Source organism: Microcebus murinus, chromosome 2 (genome assembly GCF_040939455.1).
Source record: "Microcebus murinus isolate Inina chromosome 2, M.murinus_Inina_mat1.0, whole genome shotgun sequence".
In the NCBI taxonomy this organism is placed as follows: Eukaryota; Metazoa; Chordata; class Mammalia; order Primates; family Cheirogaleidae; genus Microcebus; species Microcebus murinus.
Genome location: NC_134105.1, coordinates 8,791,571 through 8,803,642, shown reverse-complemented (window position 1 = coordinate 8,803,642; position 12,072 = coordinate 8,791,571). Strand labels below are relative to the sequence as shown.

The 12,072-nt window shown below is 47.2% G+C and overlaps 1 protein-coding gene and 1 long non-coding RNA gene across 3 annotated transcripts in view; both read right to left on the bottom strand.

The window, feature by feature from the left end:
* The window catches only part of KAZN (kazrin, periplakin interacting protein), a 1,045,723-nt gene that overhangs the window by 359,943 nt on the left and 673,708 nt on the right, over window positions 1-12,072 (bottom strand). The window lies entirely within an intron of this gene.
* LOC142861919 (uncharacterized) overlaps window positions 1-12,072 on the bottom strand; it is a 41,597-nt gene extending 29,525 nt beyond the window's left edge. Inside the window, exon 1 of the long non-coding RNA XR_012913032.1 lies at window positions 1-12,072. This exon is cut by the window's left edge and continues 24,672 nt beyond it. This is a non-coding gene — a long non-coding RNA (uncharacterized LOC142861919).

Below are 12,072 nucleotides of genomic sequence, written 5' to 3'. Positions count from 1 at the left end.
AAATGGTGATAACAGCACCACTTTGCATGGTTTGGGAGATGAAATGAGACGTATGGATTAAGTATCTGGCATGTAAGTACTCAATGCCGGGTAGTAATTGTTAGTATCTTGACATTTCTGAGCTCAGCCTGCCTGGAGTTTCTGGTGACCATCCTCCTCTGAGCTAGGCTGACCAACCATCTGGGTTACCTGAGACTGAGGCATCCGAGATGGGGGACTTTGACTGCTAACTCCAGGCAAGTCCCAAGCAAACAGGGATGTGTCAGTCACCCTACTCTGAGGAAGCTCCCTCCCTGTCCTCTAACCCTTAGTGACATACAACAGGCATACAAAGCTAAATTATTTGGTAATTAGAGACCTACAGGGATATGAAGCTAAGTACGTTGGTAAATGCAGAAATGTGAGAGGCTCTCCCTTTCTAGAAAACAGCTCTGTACCAGAGCCACCAAAATGTCATGTCACAGTTTCCCCATCAGCAGAGAAGCAAATTGTCCTAATCTATATCTGTCGTAGCAGCTAAGCCTGCTTATAATGAAGCATTATCCAAGCACTCGCTGGAGAAGGCATTTCTGACGTCCGGTGATTTAAACCAACTCTGTTAAGCTCAAACAAACAAAAACCCATAAAGAGGGATTTCACTAATTCACTCTAATGACTGGGAGACCCATCCAAATACGCTACATTATCAAAGGGACAAGAAAAAATAATTTAAAAATGGAGGTGCTGGTAGGGGTATAAATTCACTTTATTGATCCAGCCCCATACTTGCGTAGTAAGTTACATTTTAAGTCAATGCCATGAGGACTTTGCTGTGTTCTGCTGGTGGACAGCCCCAGGGAGAGAACCCAGAAAGAGGTCCCTAAACCCACCATTCCTCTAGCCCTTTTCCAACAGGTGGGCAGGCCGGGTGTGTGCAGGTGTGAGCGGTATGCTGAGTCTCCCAAAGCGCCTCTGTAAACATTAACCAAAGAAGCAAGCCGGGCCTGGAAAGCTAAACTCCGAGTCTCTGAAGCAGCAGAGAGCCAGAATGACCTCCATCCAGGGAAGAGGGGCTTGGATACCAGGCCTGAGGCAAGCGCCCCTGCTCTCCACCACAGAGGGGGCTCACTGTGCTGACCTGGAAAAGCAGGGGTGGGGAGCAGACGGGTGAATGTAGGTGAGTGATTCCCAAAGGGGGGCAATTTCGCCTGCAACTCCCCTCCTCTACCTGGTTCCTTCCCAAGGCAGGGAAAGCAGAGCCCAGGAGCCCAGGGCGGGATTTAGGACCCCCTTTCTGGGTTCTCTACCTGGGACTGACTGTTCACAACAGAACACAGCAAAGTCCTCACTGCATTGAGTTAAACCGTCACTTGCTGTGTGAGTACTTAGCTGTGCAATGTCTGGAGAGTTTTGGTTGTCAGAGAGGGGGGTGCTCCTGGACCCGGTGGGAAGAGGCCAGGCCTGCTGCTGACCACCTACAGTCCACAGGACAGCCTCCACAGCAGCGAAGTATCCGACCCCAAATGCCAGCAGCGCCATGGTTGACAGAGCCTGCTGATTTAGGTAAAGTATTCATTTTAGAGAACCTTTAGGTGCTCTTCAGGGTTTATTGCTGGATTTTGACTTAGCCTTTATTCACTGTTAACCAATACTTATTGAACACCTACCGCCTCCCAGGCACCATGTTGGCATTACAAGCCTTTACTCGTTTCATCCCAAGAATAAGAGGTCAGAACCCAGTGGGATGCAGCCCACACGGGTGTTGGTTAGGCCTGAGCAGTGTTTTTTGTTTTTTAGCTTTTAAACAAATTTGGAATGAGTTGTTAACATTTAGAACTCAAGAGATTTCCCATAAAGTCCGGGCTTCCTGCTTTTATGGAAAAGTCAGAAGGACCTGGCCACTCCGGGCCTACATATTTAGATGCAGCTTGCTACCCGGGGCTGGGTGGCTGCTGCCTGCTTCAGCTGCTCCTCGGTTGGCCACAGACCCCAACAAGCCCCAGCAAGCTGGATCAGCTGCCACTGGTTAGGGCTCTTGCCACTGCACCTGGCACCTGCAGGTGTTTGAACTTGTTACCTCTGCCTCATTCAAGGTTCCAAATTTCACCCCCACAATGTCCCAAACTTATGCCTACAGCCCTTTTGTTCATCCAACCTCTTCCCCTCTATTTACAATTCCTCCTGAACCTCTCCAGAAACGAATCTTATCATAGCTCCATGAAAGGACTTGTTTCTGAACCACCTTCCAAAGGAGAAATGGCCACAAACACCTATGACCTCACCTGCAGCATCAATACAATTTCCTGTTGTATCTGTTCATTTCCCCTGTAAGGCTATAAATTTCATATGGCCAGGAACCCGGTTACTTATCTCTGAGTCAGCAGGATTTCTCCCCCTTGGCATGTTACTATACATTTGAGCCAGATGGTCTTCTGTTGTGGTGGGCTGTTCTGTGCGTTGCAGCATTCCCTGCCTTCTACCCACTAGACACCAGCAGCACCCCTTCACTCCCAGCTGTGACAACCAAAACTGTCTCCAATTGCCCTAGAGGGGAAAAATCTCCCCAACTTGAAAATCACTGAACTGGTGTATGGTCTGGCACATAGGAATTCAATGTTTTCTAGATGGATGGATGGATGGATGGGTGGGCGGGAGCTGTGGTCCTCAACCCCTGGGCTGTGGGCGAGTACTGGTCTGTGACCTGTTAGGAACCAGGCCATGCAGCAGGAGGTGAGCGCTGGGCTAACAGGCCAAGCTTCATCTGTATTTACAGCCCCTCCCCATTGCTCGCATCACCGCCCAAGCTCTGTCTCCCATCAGATCAGCAGTGGCATTAGATTCTGCATTATGGTGAGTTGTATAATTATCTCAATGTAATAATACATTGAATATTACAATGTGATAATAATAGAAATAAAGTGCACAATAAATGTCATGTGCTTGAATCATCCTGAAACCATCTCCCTCTCCCTACTGGTCCATGGAAAAATTGTCTTCCATGAAACCAGTCCCTGGTGCCCAAAAGGTTGAGGACTGCGGGGTCAGATGATGGATGGATGGGTGGGTGGATAAGTGGGTGAGTATGTCGATGAACCAACAAATAAATATTTGATGCTGAGACTGGGGAGCAGGAGAAGGAAGAAGGTAGAAAAATCTAAGCCACAGCCAACCAAAAAATAACGAAGAGTGAAGATAATATAATGACTCTGAAATGTCAATTTTAAACGAAAGCAAATTGGGTTAAAATCCCATGCAACTTTTCAGGGATGCCTCTGGTTGTTCAAAGTGAAGAACACTTGTCACAGATGTATAACAGGATCAGAATTACATGGCTGGCCTAAGTCCTCGCAAACATAAAGATGCAGCTTCCTGGACAGAATTTGTCTTCCGCTACTTAGCATTGTTTTATTTTTGATTTTTCATTCCCGAAGCTGGCCCTCACCTGTGGCCTGGTGATCTGTCCTGCACAGACCTCATTTTGTTACCAAACTGTCCTGTTCTACAGGAATTAATTTAAAGCGGAAGAAAGCAAAGTTTGAGGAACGACAGAGAGTGTCGCAAGATTTTCCTCTTGTGGGGACTATTCCCACCCTGCAATCATTGTGTGGGGTCACTGGTGTCGTTCTAACCACTGCTTTTTTATGTGGAGATGTTGAAAAGGTGAGCAGGGGCTCCCAGCTTCAGCCAGGTGAGCAGTTTAATCAGGGCAGGCACATTCCACAACCATCAACCCTCATTAGTGACATGACGCTTAGTCTTTTCCTCTCATGCTGGAGTTCAAACAGCTCTTTTTAGACTCTACCATTATTTTCTTGGGAAAAAAGCCCCAATCAAAATTTTGGAAAATAAATCCAATCAAATGCTGATCTTATCAGTGGTGCTTCCACAGAATAAAGCTCATCAAGACGGAGTTAATGGTTTTGTACCAGGCGATTCCAGCTCGTTTGTGAAGCATCTACACAATTCCAAGGGTGGGGATGGTGATAAACTCTGCCCTCCAGGATTCACACAAACCTCCCCCCTTGATCTATTTGGTCAAAAAGGCCAGGAAAAGACAGGCTGATTTCTCATTTATTATACATTGTCCCTCCGATCTCTGTTCACTACCAGGGAAGACATGCCATCTTTAAACTCCCGAGTCGTTAGCAGGAAACTGACAAAGAAGCTCACCTGTGCAGACTGCCCCACCCTCCCCCACCCTGAAGGCCAGGACTTCCTGTCCCCAACACAGGTCTAAATACGTCTCCTGAACGCTGGAGCTGGTGAAAATCACATTCCATTTTCAACAATAGCTTCTTTCTGGAGGTTCACAAAGCCAAACATGGCCAGTCGAAAATGAGATGAAGAATTACCAGGAAGTGCTTGAGCTCTAATTGCAATGCCTAATTTGGTCATTTAAAGAACAAACGATTTGATCTTAATGATGCTCTTGTATTGAAAATGAGTTGAATGAGCTTTAGGGACTTTCCCTGAATTCATGAGGATCACAGAGTTTTAGGAAAACCACCCTGATGGAAGGTTTCCCTCCCTCTCGACCGCACTTTCTTGCTCCATATGCACATGGGTAGCACTTGGGAGGGCCAGTGTTGGATGTGCCCTCCCTTTGATTCCCTAAACCACTTGCTTCCAACCTGGGGAGCCACGAACCCCAAGGGAGAAGAGGCCCTGGTGTTAATTATAGGGTCCAAAAACCCCGAAGTGCACCAAGCATGACTTGTGGCGGGGCTGGTAAGATACTGTCCACGTAAATGTGCACATGGTTTTCAATTGTTATCAAGAACCTGCTGATTAATAAAATGTAAATTTATTTAAAACTTTACTGAATGCATAGTCTCTATGTTAGTTGTGATTTTTCTCAAAAGATAGTGAAAGTAGAGCTATGTCCTATGGGACAGAAGGCATCTTGATGTTGGAAAAGGTTCTCATGTACAATATTAGAAAACACTTCTGTTGACTCTTGGTCCCATTATGTGTCTGTAATATGTATTTGGTTTAGTGTTTCCTTGTAATTTTTAATATATATATTTGGTATAATGTTATATGTTAATGTTATATGTTTGTTATAACGTTACATGGAATTTTTAATATTTACATTTGATATAATGCTATGTGACTGTGGGTGGCTTACTTCTCCCCACACCCATGTCTACAAACACACACAGTGATTTCTGTCACTTACTTCTGTGTGACACTGGGAAAGTTACTAAACCTTTCTGGCCTTCAGTTTCCTTATCAGTAAAAAAAGGGGCAGTGATAACAGCACACACACCACACACGCTCAAGGGAGAGCTGAGGAGATTAAGTGAGATACAATTTAGGTGCCAAGCCCTGTGCCTGTCTTATCTGTAAATGGTACCTCCCTAACCTTTCTTCCCTCTAATGTTCTGGCCAACGCACACTACACTACAATGTACAAGTAAGAGATGATTAGGCACCAGGCATTCTTGGATTTTATGGGATAATGATGATTATTAAAATGAAATAATGTTGGAGTGAGGTTTCAGGCTTTTCTCTCCATCTCGGCTCATCACAGTTCAGCTGTTTCTTTCTTCCTAACCCTGAGCTGAAAACCACCCGCGGAGAGACATTCTTAATTGACAGGCCTCGCTGGCCTCTTTTGGGTTTGGTCTGCTTCAAAGTGGATACTTATTAGAGCAGAGTGTCTGCATTGTGCTGGCAGGTGAACCCTGAGACCTTCCTTGGGCTGAGCATGTTTATAAACATCCTTTGTCACCATAATAGGTAAAATATGAACTTGGCTTATGGCGATGGATCCATCAGACTTTGGGTTGTAATGTAAACCATCAACCATTTTCCCTAAGATCAAGGACTCTGGAGAACACTGCCTGGTTTACAATCCCAGCTTTATCAGTTACCTGCTGTGTGACCAAGGGCAAGTCATTTAACCTCTCTGTGCTTCAGTTCCCCATCAGGAAAGTGCAAATAATGATAGTGCCTTTCTCAACCCTTAAAAGAGTTAACAAATGGTCCTGGTATAAAGTTATTTCCTTATCAGTGATGTCAGGATTAGGCCCTCTGAAGGGTGTAAATCAGACTATGGAACTCTTTATGCATCCAGCCTTGGGAAGAAGGCAAACCTTCACTGAGTTCGGCCTGGCCACCTTGGGAGCAAGCATGTGGTGCCTGCACCAGGGTAACCGATCTCCGCTTTTCTGTGCTTAGATCCCATGGCAAACATGTCAGGGCATACTTCGTTGTTCCAAGTGGTTTGGAAACCCCTTCTGGAAAATCCCAACATGTGGACAAAACTGATGATTTCATACAAATTCCTTTGCTGCCAACTTAAAAGAGCTGGGTGCACCAAGCTGCCTGTGTTTAAAGTGGAGACATGAATGGAGTTGTCTAACCCAGGGCAGACAGAATGCGGCGAGTCACCATAGCCTTCTGTAACTCACTGGGGAGAAGCCAGTTCCCTATAGGTCAGGGCCCGAGGCAGGCACATGATTTTAACAAGCTCTGATATTTTCCTGCTTTTACAATAGTGACTCCCAATCTCTAACTCCCTTAAATACCCATGGAAGGAACAACGTATGAAACGAGGGCTCCGTCCTTGTGTCTAATGGTTGATTTGGAAGTTAACTCTTCTTTAAATAAAGTGCCCCAGTTCCAGCCCCTCTTCTGAACTCCCAGGGGAACATCGAGCCCAGCTTCTCTGCAACCCCGGTTCCCCTGCCAGCGATCTCATCCAAGGGATGGCGGGAGGGACAAGTCTGCTTTTTGTTTAGATCAGCTAGAATCGGATGTGGATATATCTATCAAAGAATCGATGCTCACTAAATGTCACTATTGAACGTTCTCTCTTTTTTAATGTTTCTCACTTAGTTTCCAAACAAGATTTCCTTTAAAATGTTTTTTATTATAAATTTATAATAGCACATTCCCAGCACGAAAAATACAAGAACACTGGTGGGGAAAAATGACTTTTAGTCCCATGCCCAGAGCTAATCACTGTCAATATTTTGCTATGTTTCCTTCGCTCTTGACTTCTTTCTATATGTAATTTCTTGGTCATGATCTTTACCTAAATGTGATCATTCTGTCCATACAATTTCATACCCTGCTTTCTTCACTTGGGCTTTTTGGCTTGAACATGTTTTTTGTGCTGCTGTGATGAGAGGTAAACTGAAAGGGTTCCTATGGAAAGGTTCCATCTTAATTTCGTCCAGCAAGAGGGAGAAGGGAATGACTCTGACCTTGGCTGGGACAGGTTGGGTGGCAGAGGGGACTGAGAGGCTAGCTGGGCAGAGCCCTTGCAAGGGGGGAGGAGATAGGAAGCGAATAGTGATGACAGCACCCTTCCTGCCAGGATGCCCTCTCCGGGTTCAACCATCAAGTTCCTGCAGAGTTGACCTTTGGGGTTATTGGGGTGGGTGAGAAGTCAGAAACCAGTGACCCCTGGGATATACCTAGACTGCAGGTTTGTTCTTTTCAGTCTGAATTTACTGCAGCATTTACAAATCAGAAGGGGTCCAATAAAGATTCAGGTTTGCAGCTTCTATTGAGAACACATAAGATTTGCCAACAGCAAGCCCCGAATCGCACATGGCAACCATCATGTAGATGTGAGAGGCACTTTCCTCCTCAGACTGGGCATGGGCTCTCTACCCAGTTGACTGCGGTTTCCACTCAGCCTGTCCAATCATTTACTCACCAGCCCAGGGTCTGCAACCATTTGAGTCTGCAACCCCATGTCCTAAAGTAACTTCTGATTTTTCCCTGATTTTAAGATGAGCTAATAAACTCCATTGCCAGTTCTTAGGTTAAAGACAAAAATGGGCTTGTCCTTTCAACGCAACCTCCTAAGCCACCTTTGGAACAGGTAAAGCCCTTATGAAATAAAGACTCAGATTACTCCACACTCTTTATCCTGGGCTGGGGAGTGTGAGAAGTAGGAAATTTAGCATGACAGCCAAGGTGGTCTACCGTGATGGAAGGCGTGTGGGTTTTGATTTCTTTTCATTACTTTTACATAATTTTGCAGTTGGCTGAGGGCTGTTTTGACCATTATTTTTTCATGCAATGGGAAAAACTATGCCCCGGGGTATGATTATTAAAATATGTTACTCTTCCATATTTAAATAGTGGAATGGCTTTTCAGAGCTTTAAAATGAGCCGAGGGAAATACCTAGGGCTTAAGATGTAAGTAAAATGTAGGCCTAGCACCCTACCTCTTGGAACCAATAACTGCCCGGTACTCGATCTTCCTCTGCCAAGTCGTGGATATGGGGATGAAATGGGGGAGCAGGGGTGTGGAGAGAGGATATGGAGAAGGTGGGGACCCTGGGACATCTGCCCCAGACTTCAAGGAGTGGGAGCTCAGTGAACAGCCTCACGTGCCCTGGGGGACCATGTCCTCAGATGTCCCCAACTTGCACCTTGCGTGTGCTTTGGCAGTGGGGATAGGGGGAAAGCCACGGGGCCTCTGAGAAAGGAAACGACTAAGGGGAGGTTATTTAGTCGTAAGTAAATAACCAAAACACACTTGGACTCAGCCATTGATTCTCAACCAGTAGAATTTTGTCCCCTGTGGACATGCGGCAATGTCTGGAGACACTGTTGGTTGTCACAACTGGGGTGGGGGACACTGCTGACATCCAGTGGGCAGAGGCCACGGTTGTTGTAAACTCCCACAGTGCACAGGGCTGCCCCACAACAGAGAATCATCTGGCCCCAAGTGTCAGCAGTGCAGGGGTGAGAGCCCTGGTCCTGGCCCGACAAAGGGGAGGGGATAGAAAGTGAGGAACAGTCGGTCACCCCGAGACCCCTCAACACAGCTGAGCCCCTTTTCTGCCATAGTAAGAGAACTTTTTATGGTCAAGTTGACTTTTTTGAGATGTATAAATCCATGAATTTTAACACATGTCTAGATTCATGGCACCACAGTGAGGACATGGCCCAGGTCTATCACCCAAAAACCTCCCTGGACTGTCCCTTTATAGTCACACCCTCTCCCGGTTCCTAAATCTGTTCTCATCAACTAGAGCTTTGTCTTAAGAATGCCATGTAAATAAAATCACACACTATGTAACCTTCTGGAGCTGTTTCCTTCCGTCAGCCTAAAGCCTTTGAGATTCGCCCATGTCGTTTCAGGCATCCACAATCCAGCCCTTTTTATCGTTGAGTGATGGTTCACTGTTACAGTGCCGCCCCTCGAGCAAATCCAAATGTTACAGAAGTTTATATTCAGTCAAAAGGCCGCACTCAAGGATTCAGAAGGCCACATGTGGCCCCAGGGCCTCAGGTTCCCCACCCCTGGATCCTTTACAAGAAAGGGTCAACCCATTTTGCAGAGTGGCTGCACTATGTTATGCTCCTATAAAAGACCCAGTTGCTCTGCATCCTCACTAGTACTTGACATTGTACAACTTTTTAATTTTGGCCATTATTTTTTTTATATTTTTATTTAAAAAAATTTTTAAATTGACAAATAAAAATTGCACATATTCAGGGAGTACATAATGCTGTTTCAATCCATGGGATAAAATCATGTGGTTTGAGAGGGGCTAACTCTGTCTCTTAGCTCCACGACCCAGCCTAACCCATCAGGTTCCCAGTAGAACTGCTTCAGCGATGGGCAAATGGCCCAGGACGTTGCTGGAACCACTGGGAATGAGGCCCTGTCAATCCCCTGCAGAATGTGAGTTCATAGTTACCACAGCCATCATGCCACTAAAGAGAGAGGCTGCCTAGAACACCGCCAGCTTGAAGACAAGCAGAACCAAGAGATGGACAGAAGAGTCCTGGTGGACGCGCACAAGACTCTGAGCAGGGCCGGGGGAGAGCAGTAAGCCTTTCCAAACAGAGAGGCATTGAATCTGAGACCTGTCGCAACAACAGGAGTTGATATGCTAAAGGAGGGGAGGAGAGGGGATGGAGAGTGAAGGTAAAGGGTTTTCCAGGCAGTGCAAACATCATGTGCAAAGGCCCAGGGGCAGACTGACTGCCAGTTAGGAGTAGTGAGAGCACAGGTTGCAAACTCCCCTTGCAGGGCTGAGCTCTGCAAGGAAAGGGTGGGGTCCCTACCAAGTTGCAGCTCTCTGGGTTTTTGCTAAGGAAATTGCAAAGCACTGGATAGACACTTCTGGAAAGGACAAAGACAAGAAGTTACTAATTACCGAGAGAGGTGATACTGGAAACCCAGCCTGGACACCAAGTACAGCGAGTCTCTGCAGCGCCCGTGCCCTGCTAGTGGCTACAATGCACTGCCCTGGTACCACAGGCTGCTCCAGACCCCTGTCCAGCACACGTGCAGGCAGGAAAAGGAATGCGCATTTAAGAGGCCTTTAATGGAGTGACAAAGATCCGACTTGTCTCTCCCATGGCAACAGAACAGAGGCCCACTCCACCTGCAATGGAATCGGCAGTATCAGAGCGTATCCCAGCAGGTCCCAGACGGCTGAAACCTGGCAAACACAAATTAGGCAGCTCATTAGACCATAATTTTATTAAGCAGTATTTAATATAGTGAATAATTTTGAGCTTTATTATCAGAAATATAAAGGGGTGTTTTTAAACTTAGTTGAGCAGCAGATTGGGATTTAAAACATATTGCTGTTTCAGGCCCAACAAACCCAGAGCATTTCTCAAACACCCTTTTGTGGATTTCCAGACTCTGAGCTGTGCCTGTGATCCTCCCTCTCTACCGCGACCTAGGGGTGCTGAGCCACCACCACGTCACAGACAGAAGTCACCGGCTGTGGCTGTGCACCCTCTTCTCTCTGACCTCGTGGGGAGGGGGAGGCAGGGAGCAAGGGATTATAAATTCTGGGGGTCAGCAGGGTTCGAGGCTGCCCCACAGAGATGGAGGGCCCCGCAGGCAGCCGTGGGGTGTGTGCCTCAACTCCAGGCCCCGGGCAGCCACAAACAGCACAGGAGATGGGTCTGAGTGTCCAGAGGCCATGTGGATTGGCCGAGTCCAGTTCATCTACAGGTCTCCCCTCCCTTATTATGGAATCCGGAGGGGAGGAACAGCAGAGGTAAAAAGCTGCTGAAATTCACGAACAGCTGGCGAGAACAAAGATCAGAGGACTGAGAGGAGGAGGAGGCCATCTCAGTCCAGCTCACCCCCCCCCATGGCCTCTACTCCACAGGGCATTTATACCACCCCAAACAGGCCTATGGCCATAGTCCCCAATGTCCCCTATGGGGACAATTTCTAGACATTGAGTACCACAGGGGACATTTGACCACTAAAAGTGTTGATGTTCAATATTAATTTTTAATGTTTCAGAAAACCATTAAGTTGGTTGGTATTATGCATCACATCTTTACAGCTGGTCATTTCATTTCCAACCTGGAAAGTGGCTGGGGAATCTCAGTGGGCGTATTTACTGGTTTCTTTGCCCTGCTCTAGGTTTAAAGGAGAAGCCCAAAGGGGAGGTCTCCTCCTCTCACTCCAGCTTCTGTCTACGAGGAATTACACATCCTGGGGGCCGGCAGGGGTCAAGGCTGCTGGACGGAGAGGGAGGGTCAGAGTCCTGATGGAGCACCTCATCCTCCAGGGGCCTTGGATTTGCGGTGGTGTCTGTCCAGCCTTCCAGGCAGAGGGGGAGCCACACCAAGAAGGCCTGGAGGAAAGGGCAGAAGAGATGCACTTCAGGGACGGAAGCAACTTCAGGATGGCTGCAGTGTGCATGTTGAGAAGTGCTAGACGATGCTGGAGGGGTAAACTGAGGAAGGCCAGGGAGGACACAGCAGCGACCCACCGAAGGGTGTTAAGCTGAGCAGTAACAAGTGTAGATCGGTCATTTAGAGGATGAGCCAGGTGGAGTTGGGAGGGAGAGGGAATACGGAGTATGAGGACAGAGGCAGGGAGACCAGAGAGGAGGCACAACTGTTTATCCAGGTGACAGATGAAGGCAGAGGAGGGTGGCTAGATGAGGGGCAGTGGAGATGGAGGAGAAGTGGAAGGACACAGACTCAGTCAAGAGGTGCCCTCAACCTCATCCTCTGGAGAGGGGCCCCATCTCCCCCTACCGCCCTCTGCACAAACACACAGTCATTTCCCACTATGAGCAGTGTCTTACCCTGATACTCACGTCTTAACACAGCCCAGTTGTTTACACACACACA